We start from the raw sequence: 14242 nt of genomic DNA, 5'->3' as shown, positions 1-14242 counted from the left end.
AGGGAATTGTGCCTGAAATGTCATTCATCTTTTCACAATAGAATATTTGTTTCTTTTTCATTAGTAGAGTGAATAGAGATCATTTAAGGTGTGTCTTCAGGGTGGGTGGATGTGTTTTGTAAAAAAATAACTTTGGATTTTATGACAAATATTCTGGGTGGCATTATTATTATGCGAATTAGCAAAGGAAAATTCAGCTTTAGCATTTAGCAGCATGTGGTAAAGAATTTTAATTTCCTTGTTTTAAAGGTTAAGTGTTCCTTCAAGCCTACTTGTTACCATTTCCAAACAGAATAAATAGGGAACTTCCTCTAAGAAAGCTACTAGCTCATTTTATAAATATTTTAATAAAAATATGTTGCTTTCACATTCCTATCCCTAAGTGAGCAGACAAGAATGAATATAAACAACTTTTTTTAATATAAGATGAAGATTTTTCAATTATAAGCATTTTTTTTAATTGAATTAAGCATTTGAGCAAACCCGGGGCAAATATATAAATCATTGGTGAAGGTATATGAGCATTGTTGAGGAATTTTTACACTTATACTATATATTTAAGTTCCATACTCACCAGCTCTCTGAGGCTGACAGAATGGTACTACTCATATACAATACAAAACAAGGAGCAATATGTATATCCATAAAAAATTTAAATAATCTTTGGAAATCAATGTTCTTCTTATGTAATAGTCCCTTCCTCTGGTGGGTAGGGCCACTCTGACTTTTGAGAAATCAAGTTTCTTTTGATAGATAAAATACTGGTGAATGACACACTGCAATTAAAATCATGATAGAAGAGTGAGAGCAATTTTTTCACTAGTCTACTTCTCAGGATAATCCTAGGCTCTCAGTAAAGGTTGATCACTGGCTCAGAAGGACCACTGGAGCTCTTTGCCTGGAAGATGTCATTGCTGAACTTCCAAGCCTTTCCACCCATTCAGTGGTTATACTTAGAAATCCCTTTGTGCGCAATTGACCCCTTAGTTTCTCATCCAGGTCCTGTATTTTCCTTACTGGCATGATATTCTGAAGTCTTTCTTCCTTCCTGCTTTTACACTACTTCTTTCTAGAATGTAACAGGTGTCTGCATACAGAGAATTAAAACACAGCCTTTGTATGCTACTGGAAATACATGAGAAAGCAAAACACTGAGATCCTGGACATTTAGGACCACATCTGCACAGCTTGGTATTGACAATTACCCCTTACTCCAACCATTCTGCTGCACAATTTGTCACAAACTGTTTCAGGCATTGTTGAATGGGAGCGAAGCAACTCTCTCTGCACAGCAGTGTTGGCTCAGACTGCAGAAGGAAACCCACAGCACTATCTTCACTTGATCACACAGGTGAGCATTTCTGGGATTTTGCTAAACACTGAGATGTTAGAATACCCTGCAATGACTGCCCTTATTTCCCTCATTAGAAGCAAACAAATGAACATACAAAATAAGTGCAAAAGAATTATTAAATAGAAAAGCTTGATCCAGAAAATTATTTATTCTGGTGAGCAATTTTTATTCTTTACCAGCTTGAAAATATCTTTGAGAAATACTTACCTGTTTAAAAATTGAGCTGACCCCACAAAGAATGTATGGAGTACAGGTTCCATAGATTAAAGGATTGTATTATATTGAAACACTTTATGAGAAAATATGTCCTCTTTAACTTTAGGCATAATTTAGGGAATGGGGTATAGGAAAAAAATAACACCACCTTTTAAATATATTTTTCAATGAATTCTTTTCTTTAGTAACTTTGTCAACTGAATTTTGGGGTTTTATTTTTTAATTTTGCTTATATCTCTCATATATCTTTCACATGTGACTGCAGCAACTATGTGTGACAGCACAGCACTTTAATTTTCTATTAAAAACATAGATTAACTTGTCTTTTCAGTTTCTATACAATACTGCCTTGGAAAACAGGCTTGAGATCTCAAATGACAGCTGAAGGGAAAACTTATGGGGTATGATAACACATAAAAGTTCAAACAGTCTTCCTTTTGAACACAAGTGCTGTACTATACAAGCAGCAGATGCTTTGTAAATATGCCCTTTTATTTTTCAGTTCTAAACTATAATCTATGAATTGAAGGACAATTAATTCCAGGGGAAGTCAAAAATTCACTTATACCAGTCACAACCCTATAGAAATAAAACAAATCTTAACAGACAAGAAATCAAATAACTCAGTATGAAATAACAAATCTAAATCACTGGAGGTGACACTGAGGAGATCAAGAAAAATATACAAGTAAAACATTTCAGAAGCAGAAAAGGTTACAGGTGAACAAATATAGTCTCACGAAAGCTGCTGTCAATCATTGAAAAGTGAAATAAAAATTGACTAAATTTGAAGTAATTACAAAATTCAAGTGAGTTTCTTTTCAGATGAAAACCAATGTTGAGACTGCCAGAGATAATCTGAATCAGAGTAGCAGGACTGTAAGCTACTACTTGTTAAAGTAGTAGCTTAGACTTGTTAAGGACTTATTCTAGTAGTGCAATAAAGAGAAATCCATAACTTGCATTCAGAAATTTCACACCAAAGATAACTTCCTAACTGATCAGAATTTGACCTTTGAAAATAAGGGCAGCTTTTGTTCCAGCACAGCTTTTTTTCTCTAAATTTCAACTTCATAAGCCCCCTGTTGTATCTGCCCTAATTGACCTCCAGCTTCCAGTTATTTTTCTAAGCCTGTATTTACTTATCTGATGCTTGCTATAGACATGTTAATTTGTATTCTTAATCTTTTTCTTGTCACCTCCTAGTTTAATTTATTTTTTCCTAAGTATTTGTCTGATTAACTATGGAGCAGAATCACAGAATGTTTTGGGGATGGAAGAGACCTTAAAGATCATCTGTGTCAACCTCCCCGCTGTGCGCAAGGGCACCTTCCATTAAACCAGGTTTCTCAGACCCCTAGCCTATTGTTCAATCTAGCCTTGAGCAATTAGAGGGGTGGAGCATCCAACTTCTCTGAGCAATCTGTTCCAGTGCCTCCCCAACTTCACAGTTAGGAAATTCTTCCTAATATCTAATGCTGTTGAGCTTAAGGTCATTCCCCTTTGTCCTATCACTACAGGCTTCTTGTAAAAAATCCCTCTCCCACCCTCTTGTACTGTACCAATCCCCTTAGGTACTGGAAGGCTGCTCTAAGAGAAGGCCCAGAGCCTTCTCTTCTCCAGGATGAACAGCCCCAACTCTCTCAGCCTGTCGTCATAGTAGACCTTTTCTAGCCCTCTGATCATCTTTGTGGCCTCCTCTGGACTCGCTCCAACAGGTCCATGTCCTATGTGTACTGGAGACCCCAGAGCTAGATTCAGCACTCCAGGTGGGGGTTTCAGGAGAGCAGAGTAGAGGGGCAGAATCACCTTCCTTGTCCTGCTGGCCATGCTGCTTTTGATGCATCCCAAGTTATGGCTGGCTTTCTGCACTGCAAGTTCACATTATTGGCTCATAAATTTCTCATCAATCAACACCCCCAAGTCCTTCTCCTCAGGGCTGCCTCTAATTCATTTTCCACCCAGCTGGTATTTGTGTTAAGGATTTCCCTGATCCAGATGCAGGACCTTATGCTTTGCCTGTTAAACTTCATGAGGGTTCACATGGACTGGCTTGGTGAGGTCCCTCTGGAATCCTTTGCCACCAGTACGTTCACCACATCACACAGTTTGGTGTCATGGACAAACTTGATGAGGGTGCATGGAATCCCACTGTCCACATCACCGACAAAGATGTTAAACAAGATTACTTGTTTGGAAATATAGTGAACCTCAGTCTGTTCTTTCTGAGCTAGATATTCAGTTTTCTCCCTCATTTTACTAGAGAGAACACTGTACTGCTGAAAAAGCTTGTCAGCATGAGCATGAGGGATGTTTATGCCCTTCATATCAATCATTCATTAAAGCATTTCAGCTATTGCAGTGAGATTTTTTTGGTGCATATAAGGCACCAAGTAATTTCTGCTTATTGCATCACAGGCGGTTTAACGAATTGCTCTGTGCAGGACTTGTGCGAGAGCCTGGGACCTTGTGTACTACAAGTAGAGTGATGCATATTTCATTTCTATAATTCCTAATATACAAATCAAAGAGAGGTATTCAACATTTATTTTTAGAAAGTATTAGGACAACTAAAGACCAACTAAAAGTTTTTAAATGTGCTTTCAGAGTGTCCTGTCTAAGAGCAATACACAAAAAACCATGAAGAGTGCTGTTAATAAATGTTTTTAAAAAAAAAAATAATAACTTGTCAGTGTTTCAGACAGTACTATATGTGGCAATGTCTTTAGAAACATATCTAACTTTGCATTTGTGTTCTGAGGAGAAAAAGTAGATAAAATTATTAAACTGTGGGTTTGTTTATATCTGATACCACCTTTCTCCCCAACGAATGCATTTTGTGAAAAGAAATTTCTTTACATATATCAGAATATTTAAATTAAGATCAGTCAGTCCTGAATCAGAATAGCTCAGAAAACTTTTTAAAATCTACCCACATAAAGTTCCGGAATTCAGATAGGTGCATCAGTGAAAACATTGCATGATGTTTTAAGAAGAAATGTGGGAATGCCCTAGATTGTGATTCAGGTGCTGTGCAATGCGTTGTGAGCTCAGCTGTTCCAATATAAATTGAAATTTAATAACTGCTTCATATTAAATCCCTCTTCAAGCCATATCATTCTATTAGTCAATTCCTATAATGTTTCCTTAGCTTCCTTTAGAGAAAAAGCAGATGTCTCTCAGTCATCTCCAGCTAGAAATGGACCTTGATGACAAAAGCCAATCTTAAAACAAAATAAACACCACCACCCCTCAAAAAGACAAATATTAAGTGCACCCTGATATACGTATATTGTTGTTCTGCGGTTCTCCTAACCTTTGAATTAATATGTCTCTTTTTAATTTTTGTAGTACCATATTTAGGAAGCTGAGATCTGTGGTGTTTTGTAGGTTTTGGGTTTTTTTTTTTGTGAACTAGATTCAAATACAATTGTTTTGTCCTGACTGTGGGACTATGGAACTATAAGACTTTCAAAAATGTAGTCCTCAAGAAAAAATATTATGCACTCCAAGAAATTGCTTGTCTCTTCACAATTTCAGAATATGAGAGGCAGCTTGCTCTTTTTATATATAAATCTTCTTGGAATAGATGCTAATGTAATCTTTTCCTGATATTCTCTTGTAAAAGGTTCAGGGAAGAGTAGATGTGATATCCCCTAAAGCAGTGACTATCATAAGAGTACTTTTTTATAAAGATTTATTAAGTTCCCAAAACATAATGATGTTTTAGTCATTTTACCAGAAAGAGAGAAAGAGGTTAAATGACAAGTCTACTTCTTCTGTTGATCCCCATGAATATATTTCCCTCCTGTCTCTTTTAAAATATTTTTAAAATTTTTAAAATTTGTTAGGGTTAACATTACTAATTAATTTTATTTTGATCATATAAATGGTCCTATGGTTGTCCTCTGGATTTACTTAACTCTGAAGTCTCAGAACTTCAAAGTACTTTAAGAGCTCTGTACATCCAGCCAGTCACTGGTGCTACTGAAAGCTATTTGCCAGCCCATTTCTCTGAGATGTTTGGCCTATGTACATTCCTATGTATTTTATTCTAGTTCTTTATTTTGTTTCATAATGCCTCACACAAATCCCAGGATAGAATAAATTACTAAACAAGAAGTGGGGATATACTCACAACTGGGAGTATGTATTAGGAGAACTGCTGATAGAGATTAAAGTTTCTATGAGATAAGTCTTCAGAAAGAGCTTCTCAAAACTGTGGATTAGCTAATACATAGGGGAGATAAAACATGATTTTTTTGCCTTGTCACTTCATGAAAGTTATATCTTTCCTAGCAATACTGAAATTTATACTGGGATCTAAACCTACTTACCCTGAAAAAATAATATTTTACTAATAAATTAGAATTTCAATTGAAAATACTCTTTAAATCCTGGGCTATATTAAAAAGCAGACTGATCTGGTGCTTATTGCCCAGTCATGCAGATTTCCCACATGGGAAATTCTATCTCTTCAAAAACTTTGATGGTCTACCCACATAGGAGAAACCTGTTCTATTTTTGAAGGAAATAAATAACTTTTTCTTGGATAGAAGATGTATTTCACACCATCAATCAAGCAGTAGATAATCCAAATGAAAAAAAAACAAAAACCTCTGTGTGCTTACGGAGGCACTGTGAATATCCTCCACCTTTGGACTTTTACACCAGAAACAGAAATACAAGTGCCTGTCTGCTGTTATAGAATCATGGAAGGAACAGTAGCCTTCAGGGAAGGGTTACCATCCAGGACCTTCCCAGCCTGTAGAAGTGGGTCAATATGAGCCTCATGAATTCAACAAGGCCAAGTACAAAGTCCTTTATATAAGCTAAAAATGTGAACTTTCATCTTAGAAAGGCAGTCACAGTTTGGGCTGCATCAAAATTTTTGTGGCCAGCAGCAGATCAAGGGAGGTGATTTTTCCTCTCCACTCCACCCCACTCTCATGAGACACCACCTGGAGTACTGCACCACACTCTGGACTCACCAGTATAAGCAAGACATAAGGATCTTTGAGCAGGTCCAGAGGAAGGTCATAAAAATTGTCAGAAGGAGGGAACACATCTCCTGTGAAGAAAAGCTTAGATTTCTGGGGATGTTCAGCCTGGAGAGGAAGCCTTATTGAGGCCTTACAACATACAAAAAAGTCTTAAAAGAAAGATGGAGAGAAACTTTTGTTACCAAGGCCTGCAGTGACAAGACAAGGAGCAATGGTTTTTTACTGGAAGAGGGATGATTAAATTGAACATAAGCAGGAAATATTTTATGATGAGAGTGAGATGTGGCTGTCACACCACTATAAGTGTTCAGGTTGAATGGGGCTTTTAGCAGCCTGACCTAGTGAACTGTGTCACTGTCCAGAGCAAGGGACCTGCAGTAGGTCTTTAAATGTTGCATCCAACCCAAAAATTTTTATGGTTCTGTAAAAACATAGAATATGTTTTTATAGAAAAGCAGGGGTAGGAGTCATGAAGTTAAAGACAGTACAGTCAAACAGCCAAAGTCTCAGAAAATTTGAGCACAAAGTTTCAAATTCATGTGCAAATGAATTTCCTATTAAGTCCATGTACATATGAGGATTTGAGTGGGAGGTCTCTGATACCATACTTGTGGGTCAGTACCTAGCATGGTTAGGTCATGGTATGGAGTTTAGTCTTCTATCACTAAATGAACCACGTTTACCATAGTATTAGAGAAGCGCTGGGATCTGGGGCTGTAATGAAAGAATACTTCACCTGTTAAGGAGGGCATGCACGAAGACCAAGGTACCAGTTTTGAAAAAGAGTTATTTCTAGTGGTAGATAGGGAGATGGTGATGTTTCTGGATTTTTTTTTCCCTCTATAGCGTTGTGTCTTCACAAGGCCAGCTGAGTCTAAAAGTTCATCCAACTGAAGATATCATAAATCCAGTCTAAGGAACCACCAATCAAGGTTTTCAGGACAGCCACTTGATCCTGAAGTGCCTGCACTACACATAATTTTGACTGAAGTATTTAAATATTCATTAAGGGGAGTTGTTCATTTGGGGGTTTGTGTGTATGTGGGGGAACTGTGGTGGTGGTGTTGTTGGTTTGGTTACTTTTAATTTAGATCTATTAGTCAAAGCCTGGTTCAGGACTAAAAATTTGTGAGCATTTTTCAGCTCACTCTTTTTCTGTTTAAATGCCTCCCAGCCCAACATACAATAGTAGCATAGTAACAGCAAGTTTTAAAAGGAACACCGCTTTGGCTAGCTTCAAAATTGCTATTACAGCAGAGGAAGAGGTAGCTCAGTATCCCTTGCAGACCTTTTAAATCAACATCTTGCATAGTATTAATTGTACTACCAGGGATTTCTTCCTTTATGTTGGGTAAAAAGACATATATATTCAGCACTATGGAAATTATTTATAAGTGGTATTTATTCAACAACAACAACATGCAATATAACTTTTTAAAAATATTTTAATTATTCTTTTACCTTGTTGACATTACACTGCAAGGGTTTGATATTGCTAGAGTTTTGTACCTCCTTGATGTTTCTTGTAGGCAGCTCCTCCAGGCACTGACTCTTCCTCATCCTCACAGCAGCCAACTGACTCCAGCTCCCTCCAACCAACCAATCCACTCTTTTATAACACTCTTCTGATTGGCTACAGCTGTGGCCTGTTAAAATCAGGCCTGCTCCTAATCCTTAATAATTGGCTCAGCTGCAACTCTTTAGAGGGTAAGATTACAATCTATACTTCCTTTATTTACTTATATTCTATCCCCCTACACTATCTAAATACTTTCTGCATGTTTACTGACTGCTATTCCAAGCAAGATTCCGTTTGAGATTCATTTAACTGGAGCTCACACCAAAAATGATGCCATTCGTAGACACATCATGAAATCACCATTTTACCCATAAGACTATCACATTGGGATGCAGACTATTAAGTTTCCACAAATCCTAGTGGTTTTTTTCTGTGTGACTGCCCATCTAAATGAAAATATCAGAATAAAGTCTCAAGGAGTGATCTCTGGATACAGTCCAATGAAAGAATAAGTCAAAAGACTACCTTTTATTCAAATTCTTTGAACAATTCTTCTGCTGTGAAGCATAACACCTAAAGCTGTCTCATCTCACTTTCCTAATTAGTAGTATGGAGTGAGCCTCAGTATGATAGCCTGCTATTCTTGTGTTACAGTGCACTATCTTGAGCACAGTGCACTATCACATTTCCATTCACATGGATTGACAAAAATTCCCTTTTCTAGTGGCAGGTCTAGAAACCAGAAAATTCGAGCATCTACAAATTAAATTCTGTAAGAGAATTCAAGTTATAATGCTTCGTATGTCTCTGTGCAGCTCATAAGCTTCTTGTATGGTGTTTGGTACAAGTCTGTTACAGCACTGATTTGTATGCAGAGTGACAATATTAACAGTTTAAATATTTTGGTGAGATAAAAGGAAGTTGATGAAAATTTTACACCTAGAAGGAATATTCAATATTTTTTCATTGCATCAGTGTCAGAATATTGATAAAGCTTTTTCTCATGGTTCAGCCACTTTACTAGGTTTAAATTTACCCAGGATATGGAAAGTATGTAAAACAAACCTTTTGTATTTTTATGTAGTAATCAAAATATTCTACCCTTGAGAGATACTCTTTTTCTAAAGGAATGAACTGGAAATTACTTCTCTTTGCAGTAGAAAAAATAGCAGAGGAAGGTTGATAGAATATATTTAGCTTTTTCTGCTGAACTCTAAGCTTGGTATAATTATTAAATCTTTAAAAAATGTAAGATAAAACATTGATTACTGACTCACATCATCAAAATACAGAGAAAAAGGATCCAATTTCTGAAACTGGCATCATACATCTGGTTCTTTTTTCTTTTTATTTTGTTAGTTCTGGTCAGGGACTGAATCCACCTGACAAAAGCCATGGGAACATTGTGCAGAGAAACTAACCACTAGATTTGAGAAATTAATGTGGTTGTTTTAAATAATTTTATTTTCTCAGTGGCTGATATTGATTCTGTTTCTATTTTTATTTAATAGCTATGGCAATTTGGCAACAAGGTCTACCTCTTCTCTAGGTTCTGTAACATTACCTTGAAAGTCTTTTTGCTAACCTTCAATGATTTTAAAAATGCCTGGCTATTCTTGTGTTATAACAATGTCTTTATTAGCGAACATGATTTCTCATTTGTGAATACAAAGCTTTCTTTTAGTGGCAATAATGCTGATTATTTCTAATTTTTAATATATTAAAATGAGCTAAATTTTTTCCAGTAAGGCTGCTCAAAAGTGATCGTGGCTTTGTTTCTGCCAATAATGATTTCTCCAAGGATATTTCTAGTTCTTGAGTTTGTTTTATTAGGAGAATCTTTTACTCCCATGCCAGTGCCCAAGCCCTAAACATATATTGTTACAGAAGAAAAACACCGGAATTTTTAGAGAATTTCCGTTATTTTCAAGCCTTGTCCAGAAGAGTAAAAATTGAGACAAACAAGAAAGAAACAAAATGTCTCTGCAATACCAAACTCACTTTTAGTTTTCCTACCTCTTATCTGTAGCAGTCAGTTGACAAGTACCGTTGAAATAAGAGAGAATCTTAGAGAGAATAAAAGTGCCAGGACTCCTATGCATGTTATAGAGTTAAGAGAAGAAAACAAAATATAGCTGGTGAGGAATTTGCTTATGTTTCATCACAGAAGTCTGGAAAATAGTCTTCATTGTCTATGACTGCACTATTATAAATCTGTGATTGTCCCACATGTTATCTTTACCAAAGTTTCTGTTTCATTCAGAATATAGATAATGCTCAGAACAATAAGGCAGAGGTGTATCACGTAGATTACAGAAAATACTAATGTAATTAGTAAAAATACTAATGTAACTGAATGGACTGATGTAACTGAAGATTACAGAAAATACTGATTCTGTGGTATGATTACTGAGAAAGGAAACAATGTAGCACGAACATAGAACTCCAGTTTTCAAGATAATGTCTGGGAATTTAATGTGTTGGTTAGCTATTTTCAGGGGATATTTCAGTCTTTGTTTCTACTTCTGGATTCTTAAGATCACCCTTGCTATCAATGTGAAGTCCTGAAACCCTTGTTGTGGCAAAAAGTAAAATGTCTGCATTTGCTTTATGACTCTGTGCAATGACACAAGTTCTTTTCTTCAGTAATATCTTGAGGAAAAGCAGCATTTTTTCTATGATCAATATTTAAGGTTGCAGAATTTCTATGGAAGATCAAAGTGAGATTATTATGCAAGCTCATACTAAAATGGTCTTTTTATTCTACTGTTTCCCAGAGTTCATTCAAGACAGAAGGAAGAATGGCAGTGAAGGAATATCAGTACAGGGATAAGACTATAATTAAACAACTATGTAATTGAACTTACCTGTACCTAGAGGACCTGTGAAGAGAAGTTTATTGCAATGCAGCATATAAGTATCATGTTTTTTTTATCTTCAGCCTTCCTGAATCATTTGTATACAGAAAGCAGCTGACTCTAGGATGTGTTAGAAAAATTGATAAAGGAAACTGAAGGGGACGGGGGATGAGAGGAAGAAAAGAAAATACAAGGTCATGGAAGATTTACCTAGCTGGTATGAGATCAATGTAATTTTTGTAACTCATTATCCTGACCCCAAAAGATGGTATAAAAATCAACAATGTATTGAAGTAACTACACCTTCCTCAGCAAGATTTATGAGGCAAAGGGGAAAGAGAAGAAGCGAGCTCCTATATCACCAAAGATATCAAATCTTCATTAATGTTGTGAAAACAAGATAATTTATATTTATTTTCGGTGAGCTAGAAAAATCCAATAGATGCATAAACTCAGCAATATATGTTTGCTGTAACATCATGCACAGAATATAATTTTTAAGTGATATTTTCCCCCACCAGATATAATTAATGCAGCCTGATTTAGGCACAGTGGTAGAACACTATTTTAAATTGCCTTCCTTTCTTCCACATTTGTAGTAGAACTTTACTCATTTATTTCAAAGCTAGCTGCATCTACAAGACCTGTTTTTTGCAATATCTGTGAAAATTGAACCAGCACTCCAGAAAGTAATGAAGGTAGGAAAAGAGACAGAAAACCAATCAAAGACCTAGAGGTTACAGGTGACAAGAAATATGAATATATTTATACATATGATAGGGCTGTTAAAAAGAGTTGATATAGGTTTATTCAAAAATATATCAGAAATATCATAAGAGTAATTATGAAAAAATCTACTTCATGTATTTTGCAAAGGGATTATCAACATCTCTAAGGAAAATTGCATTTGACGACCCATGCAATGCACATATTTACAGAACTTAGTCATTTCTTTCCAGATACATCCAGAATTTACCTAAAGTTTTATTCTTATATGAAATATTATTCCTGTGTCATTCTTGAAGAAGTGACTCTGGAATAAGACCAGGACATGAGCCAAACTTTTTCTATGCTTCCTTCACTCATATAAAAATGATCTCCAGTCATCTTGCCATTCAGTTACACTGTAAGTTGAAAGGAGAGCAGAACAGAAAGGTGATACAGAACATCCCATGAAATACCAGACCTACATTTTATGACATCAAGAATGGAAGCCAATTTGATGATCTAGAAGATTTCAGCTGTCCCATATACAATTCTATTTTTGTCAAGAGGAAACTATGAGCTCAAAAACCAGGATTTTTTTCTCAGTTGCTGTCATATACTATTTTCAGTCTCTTAAATACTGAAATCTACAGTAGACTGTCTTCTGACATTATTTTATCCTTTTCTGTAGACAAAAGCTATATGTGCGACATAGAGAAAGGCAAAAGTATTGTTTTAATGACATCACAAGTGAAAGATATCTGCATATCTCTCTGTGTGGGCTGCATTTTATTTGAACTCTAAACATTCAGCAAGTGGTTAAAGCATAATGATTTTATGCATCTCCAAAGGAATTCTTGCTAACTTTCAGTCTTGTCGATTTTTGTTATTCATCTTATTGATTTATCTTACTGAAGAGGAATTTTCTGTTACATAATTTTGACATCACTTGACTCAAAATATATTTTTCAAGTGTAGACCAAAAAAATCCAGTGGAACTTTTTCTAATGTACATTATAATTCTGCAAATTTGGAATGTTTCAAAGGGTCAGCACCAAACCCTATAAAATGAGAATACTTTATTAGATGAGTCACATTAAACAAATTGTGAGCTACAATTCCTACAATTCAAGATCAAACAATCATATTTTTTTTACCCTGTTGTATTTGTGAGTCCTGGTAATACAAGAGATGTGGTAGAGTCACCATCCCTGGAAGTATTCAAAAAATAACTGGACAGGGCACTTTTTGATGTAGTTCAATGGGCATAGTGGTATTACATCAGAGGTTGGACTTGATGATTTTGGAGGTCTTTTCCAACCTAAATGATTTTATGCTTCTTCAAAAATACCAAGTAATTCACTGATTCACACAATGGCCTTTTCTAGTTATCTAATGGGTATATTTGAGCTCTGCATAACTAATGAAAAGAAGTAATAGGATTTTGGCATGTGACAAAGCAGGTTTATGTCTAGTCTAAAACCATGGTTTTATCAACAGTGAACAAAAATTTTGATAAGACTGCTATTTTTAAATCTGGAAATCTTTTTAAACTTGATTTTTTAAAAATACTTTTAAATCAGCTTTTTAGACTTCAGATTGCATCCTGCTGAGGTGGTTATACACTTGAAAAGTAAACATGCCAAGAAACCTCAGATTTGGTGTAGGGTGAAAACTGTGACATAAATTGATGAGTTGCAGTGCACCATATGTGGACGGGTTAGGGAAAGAAAGGGAGAAAATGCTGTTATTTGGTGGCTTTCTCAAACACCAAATCAGCTATGTGTACATGTGATTTTACCCTCTCCTTTTCCTCTTGAGTGTTACTTTTTGTTTCATGGCAAACTGAAACCAGCCTGTATTCTGACCTAAAGCAACGTGTATCTAAGACTCTTTTGCCTGAGAGTCAGGAAAAAAAGTCACAATTTTCCTAACATTTCCACCCAGATATCTTCAGAAAGAGCAAAGGGATTAACTGATGAAAGCCTTTTGACACATAGTCATAGTTTAGTTGTTGCTGAAGTATTAAGTATAAGCCACCACAAAAGAAACTCCCTATGTCTCTGCAAGCACTGAACACTTTGTAGCTGTTAAGGTGATAAACCCCAGGTAATTCTTATTTCTTTTTTTGGGAGGTTATAGAAATTGGTTTTTGTTTTTGTGGTTTTTTTTTTTTTTTTGGTGAGTGTTTGGGGTTTTTTTGTGTTTTTTTTTGCTTTTTTAAATGATTAGTTACTAGCAAAAGGTAAATAGTAGAGCTTCTTTGATTGTGAGATAAAAAAGAGTTCACCTGAGTATTACATCTAAATTCCTTAATTTCAAATTAAATGAGGAAATTTCATTTCAAAGTTCCTAAATATTGTGGCAGCAAGAGAGGAAATCAAGAACCTTTGAATAGGTCTGCTGAATTTCACTGCATTGAAGCCCAAATATTTTGAATTTTCATTTTTCATTATGGAAAATCTTTGCCCAAATTCATTATTAATTTATCTATATTCCATTTTGACAGTTCCATTTTCTTCCTAACACTCATAAAATCTTTCCACTACCGACAAAGGGAAAGAATGGGCCCTGCAATCAGCTTTTA

This window comes from Molothrus ater, chromosome 2, assembly GCF_012460135.2.
Source record: "Molothrus ater isolate BHLD 08-10-18 breed brown headed cowbird chromosome 2, BPBGC_Mater_1.1, whole genome shotgun sequence".
NCBI lineage: Eukaryota > Metazoa > Chordata > Aves > Passeriformes > Icteridae > Molothrus > Molothrus ater.
This window is presented reverse-complemented; position numbering follows the sequence as displayed.